This window comes from Neovison vison, chromosome 4 (assembly GCF_020171115.1).
Source record: "Neovison vison isolate M4711 chromosome 4, ASM_NN_V1, whole genome shotgun sequence".
Taxonomy (NCBI): domain Eukaryota; kingdom Metazoa; phylum Chordata; class Mammalia; order Carnivora; family Mustelidae; genus Neogale; species Neogale vison.
The window spans coordinates 17,641,885-17,659,503 of NC_058094.1; positions in this window are offsets into that span (position 1 = coordinate 17,641,885).

Sequence of the window (17,619 nt, forward strand, 5' to 3'; positions counted from 1 at the left end):
GCACAGAGGGGTCCCAAGGTCTTCGAATGCTTTCCTTCCCAGCAGTCGTTGACTCTCTAACGAGCCATTCAGGAGGAAGAAAGTCTGCTCGAATGTATTTTTGCATGGGAGGACTTCCTGTGGCAGAAAGGCTCACATGGATCACAGCCTCTGTTCATTGTGCACAGGCCTCTGGCCATCTGGACCACCCAGGGGCCAGTGTTTTCCTAGGGAGGGCAGGATGAAGGCGAGGGGATTGACACCGCAGCCCCAAGGTAATTACCAGATGGCAAAACGCTTGTTTGCGCCGGATGATTCAGAACAACCAGTCACCCCAGGAAAGCTAATCTGATTTCATCTTCAGCATCAAGCTTTTCCCTTTCCAAGATGAGCTCTTCTCTTTCCCTGGACAGGCAGCAGCGAAAGCTCCTCCTAAAGGTTGCAAGACCATTGTCCGAATCGGAGCCGCTGCCCGGTTGGGGTCAACGTCCACTCTCTCCTCTGGGGTGGTCGGTCTGTCTGGGGCCCGCCGTGCCCTCCGTGGGGCCTGCACCTGACTTCAGCGGGCACTGGCTGTGTGACTCTGAGCAAGTTACCTGACTGTTCAGAACGTTACAAAACGGGGATGATAATTCCTACCTTAGGGAGTTCAAGAATATATGGCCGTGAAAGGCCTGCCCTTGGCCTGTCATGTCCACTCTCAAGAGACCTTAACTCCTCTTCCATTCTGGAGCTTCCCTGGCCTTATTAACAGCCATCCGACACTTCCCTGATGTGAGGCCTCGAACATCAGCGTATTCGAGCACAGCGGATGCAAAAAATGACTGAATTCATTTTTTAGTACATCAGAGTAGGTGGGCACACGCATGGGCGTGTGTGCAAGGAGCGTTGTTCTTTCTGTGCCTTGAAGTCCGCAGACCTTTTGCCTACACTGCTGCGCTGCCCACCCAGACTGGGTTAAAGGAAGGAAACAGGTGGGGCTATACCCCTCGCATAGCACTTGCTTCGAGGAATGGCTGAAGACTTTACTTTTACATTTTTAATTTTTAATATTCTTCCTTTAAAGCTTCTGTTTTACTCAGCTCCGGAGTCTCTCCCCGTTCTGCTCCTCTTTGTAAAAACAAAAAACAAAACAAAACAAAAAAAACCTGAGAAAATAGAGCAGGGACCTAGGTATCAGGGAGATTTTATTGAATTGCAGATCAACACTCTGGTTCACTCCTCTCCCCTGAGCCACAGCCCACCCTGCAACCTGGTCCCTGTGTACCTTAGCAGCCGCCAAGTCCAGGACCAGCAGAGGGCACCAAAGCACAAGGCACAGGCGTCTCCCGGACCCAGCACTTTTCCTGGTTACTTCTGGCTGCAGCGTCCAGCTGGGGCCTGAAGCCAGCAAACCTGGGTCTAAGCCCGTGCCTCAGCCACTGATTCCTTTTTTCCTGATACTTCGTCTGATGGGAAAAATCCCTTAGGAGGGAATTGCAAAGTGGCAGAAGTCACCTAAGTTTTCAAGCAATGTCTTGAATCCCGTTCCTGATCTGTCAAGGAGCTAACAATACTAGTGGCCCTTTGTGGAGTGCTTGTCCCGTGCTCCGCACTGTTTTAAGGTCTTCCTGCAGGAGGAGGTAGTGCCTGAGACCAGTCTCAAAGAATGAGTGAGAGTGAACTGTTGTCAGCCAGCTACTCTTGAAAATGAGATGGCAATAAGTTTAGGAGTCTTGCCTGGAGTCTATGAAACCCTTCACCTATATTTTAAAAATATGACTTAACACTGTTATAGAAAGAAAGAAATAAAGCTTCTCTGATTTCACCCCTGTGATTTAAACCTATATTATTACTATTTTTTGTGTATTATTATCGGTTGTCATGCAACCTCATACGGGTTTCCACATAATTGCAAACGCAAGGCTTACTGCATATTACATCTTTTAAATGTGATATTTCAACATGCTAAATGAAGCATAGTGAGCAAAGTCATGGGCCCTCAGTCGGCTCAGGCTGAGTGTCTTGACTCTGCCTCTTAGAAACTCAGGGAACTTGTGGGGCAAATCATACTTTATATGTTAATTAAAAAAATAAAAAAAGAAACTCAGGGAACTTGGCTGCAGTATATAACAGCTCTGTGCCTCAGTTTCCTCACCCCCAAAAGAGAGCTAATAATAGCAGTTGTCTTCTAGAGCTGTTGTAAAACTTAAATAACTAAATATGTGTAGAAAGTTGGCTCTTGACCAGGGGTGATGTTGCCCCCCAGGGGACATCTTTGTGATGTCCAGAGACATTTTTAGTTGTCACAACCAGGGGACAGAGGTGTTAGAGGCTCCTGGTGGGTGGAGGCCGGGAATTCTGCACATTTCCTACAATGCACAGGACTGACTCACAGCAAAGAATTCTCTGGTTCAAAATATCAGAAGTGCCAACACAGAAATCCTGCTGTCAGTCAGAACGTAGTGTCTGGCACATGGGAAGTTCTTACTAGATTCCAGGTATTATTATTTCCTAAACCTTCCTAAATCTGTCACCTGACATTCAAGGATGTGAGTGATTACCGCCAATATTTCTGTATTTCTTCCCTGTTTCTCCTTGTTACAAACCACAAATGCTAGCCAGCTGGGCTTTCTCACAGTGCTTTGACTATGTCATGCCCATCCCTAAGCATGGGTCTCAGTCCTTCTCCCTGGACCTCCTGTCTCCTCAACCATGGCAGTGACTCTGCCCCCTTCCAGACCTTTCTTCTCTGTGAAAGCCCTATGGTGATTTCTTGTGCCTGGGGCCCAGCCACTCCACTATGGTTACATGCATGTGGTTTAGCATGTAGGTTTTGATCCCCCTGTGAAGTCCTGGGCCACTCCAGAAGAAGTTTACTCTGGCGAAGGAGCTCAGGGTGCAAAGCCCCGAGTTCACAATGTTCAACAAGGCATGGGCCTCTCTGGGAGGGGCGTATGCTATGGTTTGCTTCATCTGGTGTGCTGTGTAGGTGCTCATTAAGCACTTGATGGGGGCTAAGAGGAGTATTCAACGAGTTTTGGAGTCTGGCCCACCAGGAAGAGGTTAAATCTAGACTCTGATCTCATTAGCTCTGTGACCCTGTTCAAATGACTGATCAAATGACATTCATTTATAATGAGCATGATAAGAGCTATTTCAAGGTTGGGGGGAATGGGTTGGATACTTAGTCATGGCTTCAAAGTGTTGGTTCTTTTCTACCCTTATGGGCTGGTTTGCTTTACAAGTACCATCTACCCCACTTGTCTGAGGGCACTCCCTCAGTCCCCATCCCCTGAGAGCCACTCTCTGGGGTCCAGCCTTGTTCTAGTAAACATTCACGCTCTGACTCAGCCTGCTGCTCAGCCTTTCTGTTTAGGTTGTACATCTGTGGTGTTGAGCCAGAGCTAGAGCCCTGAAGTAGGATTCCAGGAAAAGTGAAGCCCTCAGCGGAGCTGTACTTGGCCGCGGCTGTGTGTTCCCTGCCCCCCTCTCTTCCATGTATCCGGAGTACATTCTGATTCTGAGGAGATTCCTTCTGGGTTGTTTCCACACAGTTGGGGGTAGAAAGAGCATCCCCAGTTGGGGAGGTTCTTAATGTATCGCACAGAGGACACGTGTTTTGACTTACACAGTGTGTATTGTCTGCTTTGCTGAGTCAAAAACCATGCAAATGTTTTTGGTTAAGCTGTTCATGACGCTCTGCATTTACAAGGCATAGGGCTCGAGGAAAGAGGACAGAAAGGCACAATGTGCTGACAAGCCAAAGGTGACAGTACTTTTCTTTCTGACTGTGGCATGGATGTTTATTAAGTGGGTCCAGGCAAGTCACTTACCCTTTCTGGGCCTCTCAGGCAGTTTAGTATAGAAGTTAGAATTAGGTCAGCCTGTATCTGCTGTGTGACCCTGGGCAAGTTACTTAATCTCTCTGAGCTTCAGTCGTCTCCTTTGTAAAATGGAAATAGCAACAACACGGACAGCAGCACTGTTACAGGGATGAAATGAGATAAAGCTTAGAGAACTCTCAGCACAGCACAGTAAACCCTGGGGGGTGTTGAGGGGGGAGGGTCCTGCAGACTCCCCTAGCCTACCCTGGAGGTTGTGTGCATACTGATAGCTTCCTGTGTTTTTCCTCCTGAGGACAATCTGTGGTCTTGGGAAGGTGCTTAGTTCGTATGTGTGGCTGGCTGGAAGGCTAGAGTGCCAAGGATTGAATGCCCCAGGAGCAATCACTGTGAACAGGATTTGGTGGATCAGTACCTCAGTCTCCTCACCCCTCAGTGGACAATCCTAAAATATACTCCACAGTTTCTTGGGGACCCACACTAAGATGGGGTCCCACACTAAGATGGAATCCCAGTTGCCTACACTTCCTATTTGCTGATGTGCTCTTTAAAAATTTTTAAAAAATTTTTTATTAACATATAATGTATTTATTATTTGCCCCAGGGGTACAGCCCTGTGAATCATCAGTCTTACACATTTCACAGCACTCACCATAGCACATATCCTCCCCAATGTCCAGAACCCAATCACCCTATCTCTACCCCCTTACCCCCCAGCAACCCTCAGTTTGTTTCCTGAGATTAAGAGTCTCTTATGGTTTGTCTCCCTCCCAATCCCATCTTGTTTCATTTTTCCTTCCCTACCCCTGCAACCCCCTGCCCTGCCTCTCAAATTCCTCATATCAGAGAGATAATATGATAATTGTCTTTCTCTGATTGACATATTTCGCTTAGCATAATACCCTCTAGTTCCTTCCATGTTGTTGCAAATGGCAAGATTTACTTTCTTTTGATGGCTGCATAGTATTCCATTGTATATATATACCAACTCTTTATCCATTTATGTCTTGATGGACATCTAGGCTCTTTCCATACTTTGGCTATTGGGGACATTGCTGCTATAAACGTTCGGGTGCCCCTTTGGATCACTACATTTGTATCTTTAGGGTAAATACCCAGTAGTGTGATTGCTGGGTCGTAGGGTAGCTCTATTTTCAACTTTTTGAAGAACCTTCATGCTGTTTTCCAGAGTGGCTGCATCAGCTTGCATTCCCACCAACAGTGTAGGAGGGTTCCCCTTTCTCCGTATCCTCACCAACATCTCTTATTTCCTGACTTGTTAATTTTAGCCATTCTGACTGGTGTGAGGTAGTATCTTATTGTGGTTTTGATTTGTATTTCCATGATGCCAAGTGATGTTGAGCACTTTTTCATGTGTCTGTTGGCCATCTGGATGTCTTCTTTGCAGAAATGTCTGTTCATGTTTTCTGCCCATTTCTTGATTGGATTATTTATTGTTTGGGTGTTGAGTTTGATAAGTTCTTTATAGATTTTGGATACTAGCTCTTTATATGATATGTCATTTGTGAATATCTTCTGCCATTCTCTCAGTTGTCTTTTGGTTTTGTGGACTGTTTCCTTTGCTGTGCAAAAGCTTTTGATCTTGATGAAGTCCCCATAGTTCATTTGTGCCCTTGCTTCCCTTGCCTTTGGCAATGTTTCTAGGAAGAAGTTGCTGCAGCTGAGGTCAAAGAGGTAGCTGCTGCCTTTGTTCTCCTCAAGGATTTTGATGGATTCCTGTCTCACATTGAGGTCTTTCATCCATTTGGAGTCTATTTTTGTGTGTGTAAGGATATGGTCCAGTTTCATTTTTCTGAATGTGGCCATCCAATTTCCCCAACACCATTTGTTGAAGAGACTTTTTCCCATTGGACATTCTTTCCTGTTTTGGCAAAGATTAGTCAACCATAGAGTTGAGGGTCTATTTCTGGGCTCTCTATTCTGTTCCATTGATCTATATGCCTTTTTTTGTGCCAGTACCATACTGTCTTGATGATTCCAGCTTTGTAAGAGAGCTTGAAGTCTGGAATTGTGATGCCACCAACTTTGACTTTCTTTTTCAGCACTCCTCTGGCAATTTGGGGTCTTTTATGATTCTATACACATTTTAAGATTATTTGTTCTTTTTCTTTGAGAAAATTTTCTTTTTCTTTGAGAAAAATTGATAATATTTTTGTTAGGGATTACATTAAATGTGTAGATTGCTTTAGGTAGCATAGACATTTTCACAAAATTTGTTCTTCTAATCCATGAGCATGGATTAGAATATTTCTGTCTTCCTCAATTTCTTTCATGAGTATTTTATAGTTTTCTGAGTACACATTCTTTGGGTCTTTGGTTAGGTTTATTCCTAGGTATCTTGTGGTTTTGGGTGCAATTGTAAATGGTATTGACTCCTTAATTTCTCTTTCTTCTATCTTTTTTTTTTTTAAATTTTATTTATTTATTTGACAGACAGAGATCACAAGTAGGCAGAGAGGCAGTCAGAGAGAGAGAAGGGGGAAGTAGGCTCCCTGCCGAGCAGAGAGCCCGATGTGGGGCTCGATCCCAGGACCCCGAGATCATGACCCGAGCCAAAGGCAGAGGCTTTAACCCACTGAGCCACCCAGGCGCCCCCTCTTTCTTCTATCTTGCTGTTGGTATATAGAAATGCAACTGATTTCTGTGCATTGATTTTATATCCTGACACTTTACTGAATTCCTATACGAGTTGTAGCAGTTTTAGAATGAAGTCTTTTGGGTTTCCACGTAAAGTATCTTATCACCTGCAAAGAGTGAGAATTTGACTTTTTCTTTGCCAATTTGGATGCCTTTTATTTCTTTTTGTTGTCTGATTGCTGAGGCTAGGACTTCTAGTACTGCGTTTTGTAACAGTGGTGATGGTGGACATGCCTGGCATGTTCTTGACTTTATGGGAAGAGCTCTCAGTTTTCCCTATTGAGAATGATATTTGCTGTGGGTTTTTCATAGTGTAAGTTCTTTCCCTGCACTGTGAAGATTTTTGATCAGGAAAGGATGCTGTACTTTGTCCAGTGCTTTTTCAATATTTATTGAGTATCATATGGTTCTTGTTCTTTCTTTTCCTAATGTATTATATCACATTGATTGATTTGTAGTTGTTGAACCAAGCTTGCTTCCCAGGAATAAATCCCACTTGGTTGTAGTGAATAATCCTTTTAATGTACTGTTGGATCCTATCGACTAGTATTTTGGTTAGAATTTTTGCATTCTTGTTCATCAAAAATACTGGTCTGTAATTATTTTTGATGGGGTCTTTGGTTTTGGGATCAAGATAATGCTGGCCTCATAAAATGAGCTTGGAAGTTTTCCTTCCATTTCTATTTTTTGGAACAATTTCAAGAGAATAGATATTAATTCTACTTTAAATGTTTGGTGTAGAATTCCTCTGGTAAGCCATCTGGCCCTGAGCTCTTGTTTGTTGGGAGATTTTTGATGACTACTTCAGTCTCCATACTGGTTATGGGTCTGTTCAGGTTTTTTATTTCTTCCTGGTTCAGTTTTGTAATTTATATGTCTCTAGGAATGCATCAATTTCTTCCAGATTGTCAAATTTGGGAGCATATAGTTGCTCATAATATGTTTTTATAATTGTTTTTATTTCTTTGATGTTGGGTGTGATCTCTCCTCTTTCATTCATGATTTCATTAATTTGGATCCTTTCTCTTTTCTTTTTGATTTAAGTCTGGCCAGGGGTTTATCAATCTTACTAATTCTTTCAAAGAACCAGCTCCTAGTTTCGTTGATTTGTTCTACTGTCTTTTGGTTTCTATTTCATTAATTTCTGCTCTGATCTTTATTATTTCTCTTCTCCTGCTGGGTTTAGGCTTTCTTTGCTGTTCTTTCTCTAGCTCCTTCACGTGTAGAGTTAGGTTGCGTACTTGAGACCTTTCTTGTTTCTTGAGAAAGTCTTGTATTGCTATGTACTTTCCTCTCAGGACCGCCTTTGCTGTGTCCAAAAGATTTTGAACTGCTGTGTTTTCATATTCGTTTCCATAAATTTTTTCAATTCTTCTTTAATTTTCTGGTTGACTCATTCATTCTTTAGTAGGATGCTCTTTAGCCTCCATGTATTTGAGTTCTTTCCAACTTTCCTCTTGTGGTGGAGTTCTAGTTTCAAAGCATTGTGGTCTGAAAATATGCAGGGAATGATCCCAATCTTTTGGTACCAGTTGAGATTTGATTTGTGACCCAGGATGTGATCTATTCTGGAGAATGTTCCATGTGCACTAGAGAAGAATGTGTATTCTTTTGTTTTGGGATAGAATTTATCTGTGATGTCCATCTTGTCCAGTGTGACATTTAAGGCCTTTATTTCCTTGTTGATCTTTTGCTTTGATGATCTGTCCATTTCAGTTAGGGGGGTGTTGAAGTCCCCCACTGTTACTGTATTATTTTTGAGGTTTTTCCTTTGATTTTGGTACTATTTGGTTTATATAATTGGCTTCTCACATGTTAGGGGAACAGATATTTAAAATAGTCAAATCTTGTTGAACAGATTCTGTAAGTATGAGGAGTCCTTCCTCATCTCTTATTGTAGTCTTTGGCTTAAAATGTAATTTATGTGATATAAGGATTGCCACCCCAGCTTTCTTTTGATGTCCATTAGCATGATAAATTGTTTTCCACCCCCTCACTTTAAATCTGGCGGTGTCTTTGGGTCTAAAATGTGTTTCTTGTAGACAGCATATCGATGGGTCTTGTTTCTTTAATGCATTTTGATACCTTGTGTCTTTTGATTGGTGCATTTAGCCTATTTACATTCAGGGTAACTGTTGAATGATATGAATTTAGTGCCATTGTATTGCCTGTAAGGTGACTGTTACTGTATACTGTCTCTGTTCCTTTCTGATCTACTACTTTCAGGCTCTCTCTTTGCTTAGAGGACCCCTTTCAATATTTCCTGTAGAGCTGATTTGGTATTTGCAAATTCTTTTAGTTTTTGTTTGTCCTTGTTGCTTTTTATCTCTCCTATTTTCAATGACAGCCTAGCTGGTTATAGTATTCTTGGCTGCATATTTTTTCATTTAGTGCTCTGAATATGTCATGCCAGTCCTTTCTCACCTGCCAGGTCTGTGTGGATAAGTCTGCTGCCAATCTAATATTTCTACCATTGTATGTTACAGACCTCTTGTCCTGAGCTGCTTTCAGGTTTTTCCTCTTTGTCACTAAGACTTTTAATTTTTACTATTAGATGACTGGGTGTGGACCTATTTTTATTGATTTTGAGGGGGTTTCTCTGTGCTTCCTGGATTTTAATGCTTGTTCCCTTTACCATATTAGGGAAATTCTCTACTGTAATTTACTCCAGTATACCAACTGCCCTCTCTCTCTTTCTTCTTCTTCTGGGATCCCAATTATTCTAATATTGTTTTGTCTTGTGGCATCACTTATCTCTCGAATTCTCCCCTCATGGTCCAGTACTTGTTTGTCTCTCTTTTTCTCAGCTTCTTTGTTCTCCATCATTTGGTCCTCTATATCACTAATTCTCTCTTCTGCCTCATGAATCCTAGCAGTAAGAGAGCCTCCATTTTTTTTTATTGTACCTCATTAATAGCTTTTTTGTTTTCAGCTTGATTAGATTTTAGTTCTTTTATTCCCCAGAAAGGGCTTTTATCTCTCTGGAGAGGGTTTCTCTAATATCTTCTATGCCTTTTTCTAGCCCAGCTAGCACCTTGATAATCATCATTCTGAACTCTAGTTCTGACACATTACCAATGTCCATATTGATTAGGTCCCTAGCCGTCAGTACTGCCTCTTGTTCTTTTTTTGTGGTGAGTTTTTCTGCCTTGTCATTTTATCCAGATAAGAATATAGGAATGAGAGAATAAAATACTAAAAGGATGTCAAGGACCCCAGAAAAATATACGCTAACCAAACCAGAAGAGACCTGAAACTAGGGGGAGAAGAAAGGGGGAAAAATTAAAAAATTTTATATATATATATATAAATATATAATCTATAATATATATATATATTAGATTGGTGAATAGAACAGAGCCACCCACTTGATTTTGGGTATATTCTGGTCTCCTAGAAGAAACTACCTCCCAAAGTTTTAAAGAACAAAAATCTTATATATATATATATATACACACACAAAAATAAGGGTTAGCATGGTAAAGGAATGGAAGGTGACTGTAGAGATGAAAATTTAAAAATTCCAAAAAAGGAATTAATAACTTGGTTGGAAAAAGAAAAAAAAAAAAAAGGAGAGAATGTGATCAGGCTGGAGACTAGAACAAAGCCATGTGCTAGATTTAGGGTATATTTTGATGTATTATTAGAAATTGTATCCCAGAATTTTAAAGAAAAAAAAAACCCTATATGTATACAAAAAATAAGATTAAAAATAATGAAGGGATAAAATATGACTATAACAATGAAAACTTAAAGATTTTAAAAAAAACATACTGCAAGGATAAAATAGTTTAAAAGTGTTAAAAGAGGAAAGAGGGAAAGTTAAGAAAATAGCATAGGACAAAATTAAAATTTAAAAAATTTAACTTTACAAGACTAAAGGATCATGTGGAAAAAGTCATGAATTCTGTGTGTTGCTTTCCCCTAGCTCTGGAGTTTTGCAGTTCTCATTGACTACTGAACTTAGTCTTGGCTGGATATTCTTGCTGATCTTCTGGGGGTGGGACCTGTTGCAGTGAGTCTCAAATGTCTTTGCCCGAGGCCTGAGTTGCACCACCCTTGCCAGGAGCCAGGCTAAGTAAATCTGCTGTGTTTGGCTCTTGGTAGCTTTTGTTCCCCGAACGCTTTCCGTATAGCTTTGTAGGACAGGAATGAAAATGGCCGCCTCCCAGTCTCTGCCTGGAGGAGCTGAGAGCTTGGGCCCCCACTCCTCAGTGCTCCCTCAGAGAACAGCTGTCAGTCCCTCCTGTCTCCTTGGTCTCTGGCCACACTCTGAGCGCACACTGTCTGTGACCAAGTGTTTCTATCTCTGGCACATGGCTCCTTTTGGTGTCTCCAAACCCAGAAGATTCCTGCTACTGTGCTGCTTCTCCTGAAAGAGGAAGGAGGGGGTCTCTCTGGAGCTGCCACTTGGGTCTCTGCTCAAAGAGCAGTGGCCCGACTGTACCTTGGATCACAGTTTAAGGTAACCCCGAGCTGCGAGCTCACTCCTTCGCTCCATCTCTGTAGCCAGCTTCTCTGTTCTGATACCTGGGAGACCTGCTGCAGTCAGGCACCCCTGGTCTTTCTGTGACCCTGTGGGTTCTGAGACCACTCTCTCCCTATGAGGGCTCCACCCCCACTTTGCCTCTGAAGCGTTGTTCCTCAGTGGAGCAGACTTCTATAAGTTCTCATTTGGGGCTCTGCTGCTCCACCACTTGCCAGGACCTGGCCCCTCCCCACTCCCCGGTCTGTCTTCCCATTGCTTCAGATTCATTCCTCCGCATGTCCTACCTTCCAGAAAGTAGTCAATTTTGTATTCCTGAAATTGCTTCTCTTCTTCTTTTCTATCTCCTATTGAGTTTGTAGGTGTTCGGAATGGTTTGATAACTATCTAGCTGAACTCCTGGTACCGATATTTCAGTCTCCTAGTCCTCTGCCGTCTTGCTTCTTCCTCCTCCTAATGTGCTCTTATATTGGTTTGCCTCTATTCCCTGTCTCAAGCTCCCAGTCCCTCTCAATGTTCCCTGAGATCACATCTCAGAAGAATGATGCATCCAAATTATTGTCTCAGACTCTGCTTTTGGGCAGACCATAGGCCAGGGATGCCTATGCCACATGCCTGCTGTTGGTGTTAAAATGTGGAAGCACCTTGCAAATGATAATATACCCTCCACATAGAAGTATGATTCCATTTCTGTGGAGCTAATATGCTGCTGTTACTACACAAATTTCTATGTGCAATAAGCTCATTGCAGCAGGTGGGACAGTTGTAGCATGGGTCCCTTTTTGAGACCTAAACTGGCTTTTGGCTGGTTGTGGCCAAGCTTCGTGAGTCCTTTGTGATTACTTTGAATATTTTGATAAAAAATTCTCCTATGATAGTATATACAATATTTTTTCAATGGAGAGTAAAATAGTTGACAAGTGATTTTTAGAGTTCAGGGAAAATGAGAGTGGGAACACAGGTTATACACGTGGAATGTGGGTGATTGCAGATGTCCACAAATTCTTTTTCCATTGAGAGATAGGGTCTAATTCTCTTCCCCTTGGTGGTCTTTCTGACTTACAACCAATGAATGTGCAGAAGTGATGCTGTATGGCTTCAGAGGCTAGGCGAAGAGGCATGAAGCTTCCAGATGGGTCTATTGGGACATTCACTCTTGGACACTACCAGCTTTTATTCTGAGAGAACCTCAGACTGCATGGACAAGCCATGTGGGGTTGCTCTGATTGACAGTCTTAAGCAGGTTCTCAGCCTCCTGCCAGCATTGATTTCCAGCCAGGTGAGTGAGATGTTTTGGGCATCAACCTTCAGACAACTGTGGATCCAGTCAAATTCTAACTATGATGTAGGTGAGATCATCAGCCAGAACCCCCAGAGGCCTCTCTCAGAATTTTAGATTCAACATCATGAACGTGGTAAAATGGTTGCTTTGAGCCACTGAGTGGTGAGATAATTTGTCGTGCGATGGTAGATAACCAGATGGGGAAGGATAGAGTAACATCATAGGAACATTTATATAAATTAAGGCATTTATCTTTGGTAGCATGTGAGTGTGTATGTGTGTGTGTGAGAGAGAGATTTAAATAATGTGGACAATTCCATTTTTCATTCTATCAGTGAACACATGAAATGAAGTAAGAGTAACATGAGTGATGTCAGTCTTCTAATTAGTGAATTGATTTCCCATCCTGTCATACTGGGTATGATTTTGTCATTTAGAGTTCTGTATTTTAACATATTATGGTCTGTATAAGCAAGCTGGCTCTTTCATTTGGTGCTAGAACAAGGAAACAATAAAATGTATTCTTATATTAAAGGAGATACAGTGGTGTCAGTTTTCTTGGGAAATGGTATACTAATGTCATACATTATGACATACATTTGGAGGACATAATGTCCTCCAAAGGGAATTCCAGTATGAAATTTTAGCCTCATGATCTGAGTTCAAAGCACTCTTTGGCTTAGATATAACTTGACTGGGTTATAGTTCTTTGTATGACAGTACCAAAATGGTTTCTTCACAGAGTGGATGTTTGATAAATATTGGTTGATGAAATGACTTTTGGATTCTGGGAAGAGCCCATTAAGTATATCCATAGTGACAATGTTGGCTCATTGCCAGTATTCCCACTATTGTTAATTGCAGTAGGGAAGTTGAAGTTTCCTCCATTCTAATGACTTTCACTTGAAATAGGATTTTTCTTTTTTTAAAATTGTGTATTTTTTAAATTAACATATAATGTATTATTAGCCCCAAGGGTACAGGTCTGTGAATTGCCAGGTTTACACACTTTACAGCGCTCACCATAGTACATACCTTCCCCAATGTCCATAATCCCACCTCCCTCTCCCTAACTACCTCTGCCCGCAACCCTCAGTTTGTTTTGTGAGATTAAGAGTCTTGTATGGTTTGTCTCTCTCCTGATCCCATCTTGTTTCATTTATTCTTTTCCTACCCCCAGCCCCCCCACATTGCCTCTCAACTTCCTCAAATCAGGGAGATCATATGATAATTATCTTTCTCTGATTGACTTATTATGCTAAGCATAATATCCTCTAGTTCCATCCATGTTGTTGCAAAGAAATAGGATTTTTCTGTGCTAGAGAAAACTTGGATCACTGCAGGAATATCTGCTGAAGATATGGAAGTAGAATGGAAAGGTAAGATTATGTAGAATTCAACTAAGATGCTTATTTAGATATTCTAAGTAAGCCTATTGGATGCAGGCATCATCTTGACTCTCAACAGATCTAACAGTTTAGTTAGGAAGGCAGACAGGGAAAAAGTATTTAGAAATGTGACAAGTCTCATCCAAAGTGGTACAATGGGAGTGTAGGAGCAAGACATTTGACTTTCCCTGTGTGGTATGGGAAAGCTGCACCAAAGAGATGACTCTGAAAGGTGAGACAATATGGACCAGATGAAGGGGGTTAGAGGAATGCATTTCAGGCAGGGAGCAGTATGTGTACAGTCTACATCAAGGGATGGCAAACCTTTTCTGCAAAAAAGCCAGACCACGTATTTTAGGCTTTGTGGGCCATGTGGTCTCTGTTGTAGCTACTCTGCCATTGAAGCATGAAACTAGCCATAGAAAACTTGTTTAAAAAAGGTGTGTGTGTGTGTGTGTATGTTCCAATAAAACCTTATTTACAAAAATAGGTGGTAGGCCAGAATTGGATCAAGGACCATAGTTAACAAATCCCTGCATGAGCCTTTGTTTTATAGATGAGATAATAGCACAAAACTGATAAGTAGTAGACCTGAAGTTCAAATCTAGTCCATCAGGACTCCAAAACTTATGTTCCTTGAAACATAGTACACGCTTCCTTTCTAAAATCTTTTCAAAGATTCCAGAGCAACAGAGTGATGTAACTGTTGATCATGAAAATGCCTGGCACATTGTGCTACTGTGCTGACCACAGTGGCTTGATAGGGATGACTAAGTGATCAGGGTTAAGTACTCTTCAGAGTCTATACAGATTATTTGATATGTATTTATCTTGATATACATATTATTTTCATTCATGGTAGTAACTAATGTTAGCTCTGTTGTGTGTGGTTTGCTATCCTATCAATAAATCCCACAGTCCGGCCATTATCCCAAGTATTCTGAGAATCAAGTGTTTCTTCTGGCACGGCTCTTTATCTGATGTTAGTACTATTGTGAAAGCACTCTCGGAAGTCATGGTATTTATAGACATCTTGTTCCTTTGGCGGATGTCTGGGAAAGATCAGAATGTGCAGGGCTGGCATTGTTGGAGTCCTTTGTTCCACATTAATAGTCTACTTTGATGACATTCTCTAAGGAGTTGTAGGCATTTTTATCTCATGTGGTCAAGGTTACTTGGTTTATAGCATTCTAAAATTGATTTTCATTCATGTTTAAACAGTTATCTATAGGAGCACCCGGCTCTTTGGATATTAAGCTATAAATGTTTTGAAATGCATCTCGGTGGTTGAGTGAATGGGGAGCCTTTGGATAGGAGTTGTCAGTGCTGTGAGGGCTTCCTGATTCAACTGGAGGGTAGACCAAGTAACCAATATTGTCACTTCCACTCTACACCCTGGAGACAGTGGTGACACCATTAGTTTGGGAGTGACCTAGATGCTTCTTCTCTGTCTCTCTGAGTTCCTTCATTCATTCAACAAATATTTGTTGAGGGACACCTGAGTGGCTCAGTTGGTCAAGTGTCTGCCTTCAGCTCAGGTCATGTCTAGGATCAAGCCCCACGTTGGGCTCGCTGCTCAGTGGGGAGTCTGCATCTCCCTCTGTTCCTTCTGCTACTCCTGATCTCTCTCTCTCTCAAATAAATAAAAAAAATCTTTAAAGAACAGAAACAGAAACAAATATTTGTTGAAACCATGTGTGTCTGACAGTGTGCAAGGTTATAGAGCAAGAAGACAGGTCCTTATCCTTATGTAGCTTACAATCTAGTGGGGAAGGGTGTGATGTCAAATAGTCATATCAAGAGTAAATATTTATAAACTATGAAAGAATATTTATAAACTGAGATGAGTCCTTTGGAATAAAAGAATGCAGTACTGAAAACCAGTCTCTCTTAGACTGGGTAGTCAGGGAAGATTCCTTGGGTTGGAGATGCTTAGGCTGGATTTAATGGGTAAAAGAGGTTAAAAGTAGATGAAGGTGGGATATTAGAACAGAAATATCCAGAAAAAAGGAAGTACGTGAAAAAAGACACCATGCAGAAAATTGAAAGGAAGTAGGTGGGCTCAAAACATGTCTCCCTATTCCCCGAGTGAATTACCGCTGGGAAGCCTGCATCCTTGCTCCTGCTGTTGGATGCCGGGCAAGGATCCAGTCAGACTCCACGAGGATTTGTTGGCCTAGCTCATCCATTCATTACATTGCTCACACTCCCAGATGAGATGCCAGTATTCATGAGAAGTTTGTGAAACACTCTTCTACCTGGTAAGGGTTTGGACCCTAGAGCCTTGACTGATAAAAGGTCTCCTAAGAGCCTGGACTGGTCAAGGGGATGGGCTGCAGGATGCAGGGTTCACAGGTGAATTAAATGTAGCCTCTGAAGACTGTTCTAGTCGTTCTTGAGGTTGGAGGGGCTGGGAAGTGAGCTGGTTTTGCTACCCACCCTTTCCCTTCTCCTCTTTGGACCCTCTCCTTCCCTTTTTCTCCTCCTGTCCCCTCCTTCTCCTTTGAACAGCATTTATATTGGACATGAGTCCATAGGACACTGTGCTTGTTCACTGTGGGGATGGACAGGAAGAACAAGATAGAATACCTGTCCTCAAGAAGCTTGAGCTTCTTGGGGGCCAAATAGGAGCAGCAACAACATAATAAAAATAACATAAAGGGTAACCGCTAGAATTGAGCACTTTGTGGCGTCAGTCACTGTGTAAGGGCTTTAGATAACACATGTATATTTATTTAAATGTGACCACAATCCCGTGAGGCAGGGACTATTTCCACATTTCACAGATGAGGAATTTGAGGTCAAGGACACAGAGAAAGGAAGTGGTGGCAAAAAGGTATGTGCGTGACTGGGTTGGGGAAGGAAGGGTAGAGAACCCGCGTGTCACTTCCCCAGGGCCACCCTGAGCATGGGCAAGTGGACTCGACATTCTCCAAGCAGCTGCAGCCTCAGGTTAAAAAAAAAAAAAAAAAAAAAAAAAAAGAGAGAGAAGAAGAAGAAAACTGGAAGAAGAAGAAAACTGAAGCTCTACAGAGACTCAGCAGGGCTTGAGGCTAGCCCTCCTCTTCATTAGCCTTATGCAGAGAACTTAAAAGAGATCCTTTGCAGAGCGGGACTTGGAAATTGTAGCCATTTACAGCTTCTGGTGATTATTTAGGGGAATCTGAGTAGGGTTAATTAATCAGCCTAAGGAATTTGCCCCTGTGCCTTGGTGGCAGGTCCATGGAAGGTGTGTCAGGCCTTTTCCAGGTCAGGGGCGACTAGCCCTGTGACTGGGACCACTCTGCAGGATGCAGAGTCCCTCTTGGAGCCCCATCTCCTTGGGCAGGCTCCATGGCTATCAAGCCAACATAGCCTTTGCCATTTACCAGGATTTCTTTCATCATCTGTGACCTCCTCCCCAGCTTCATGCTGTGATAAAGTTCCCCCAATCCTCTTCTATGGTTTCCCTCCAGCCCTGCCCCACCAGGCCATGCTGAGAAATTTGGTTTGGAAATGGAAGACATACAGCATCTTTTTCCAATAGAGTAAGGCTGTCTATACGTGAGCCAAAAAATGTACGTACATCTCAGGGCTTTATAGGATTAAATATGTTTTGGCAAAGAGAGGTTGGAATAAAGGCAATCTAACAGGCTGTTAGGTTTCTATCGTGTCCCCTTCCTGCAGAATGGGTGATCATTTCAAGATGGGTCATTTTGTTCAGTTCATCTTTAAGGGAACAAAGATCACTATTATTCGTAAAGAACCAGAATGAGAAGCAACCTTCACAATCAAGACGCACACACGCATGTATTGGGAAATGCACTTTCCCTCTTCCTTCCTTTTCTTTGCTCTGAATTGATGGCTGTTCCTGGTCTTCATTCATTATATGTAAACAGGGTTAACACATTTTGGCATCTGTACCCTGTTTACAACCAAACGTTCTTGTCCAGCCCTTCTATGCTGCTGTGTGGTTTCTGTTGGGCTGCCTTCAAGTGATGAGAACAGGAGGAATCATGGGGG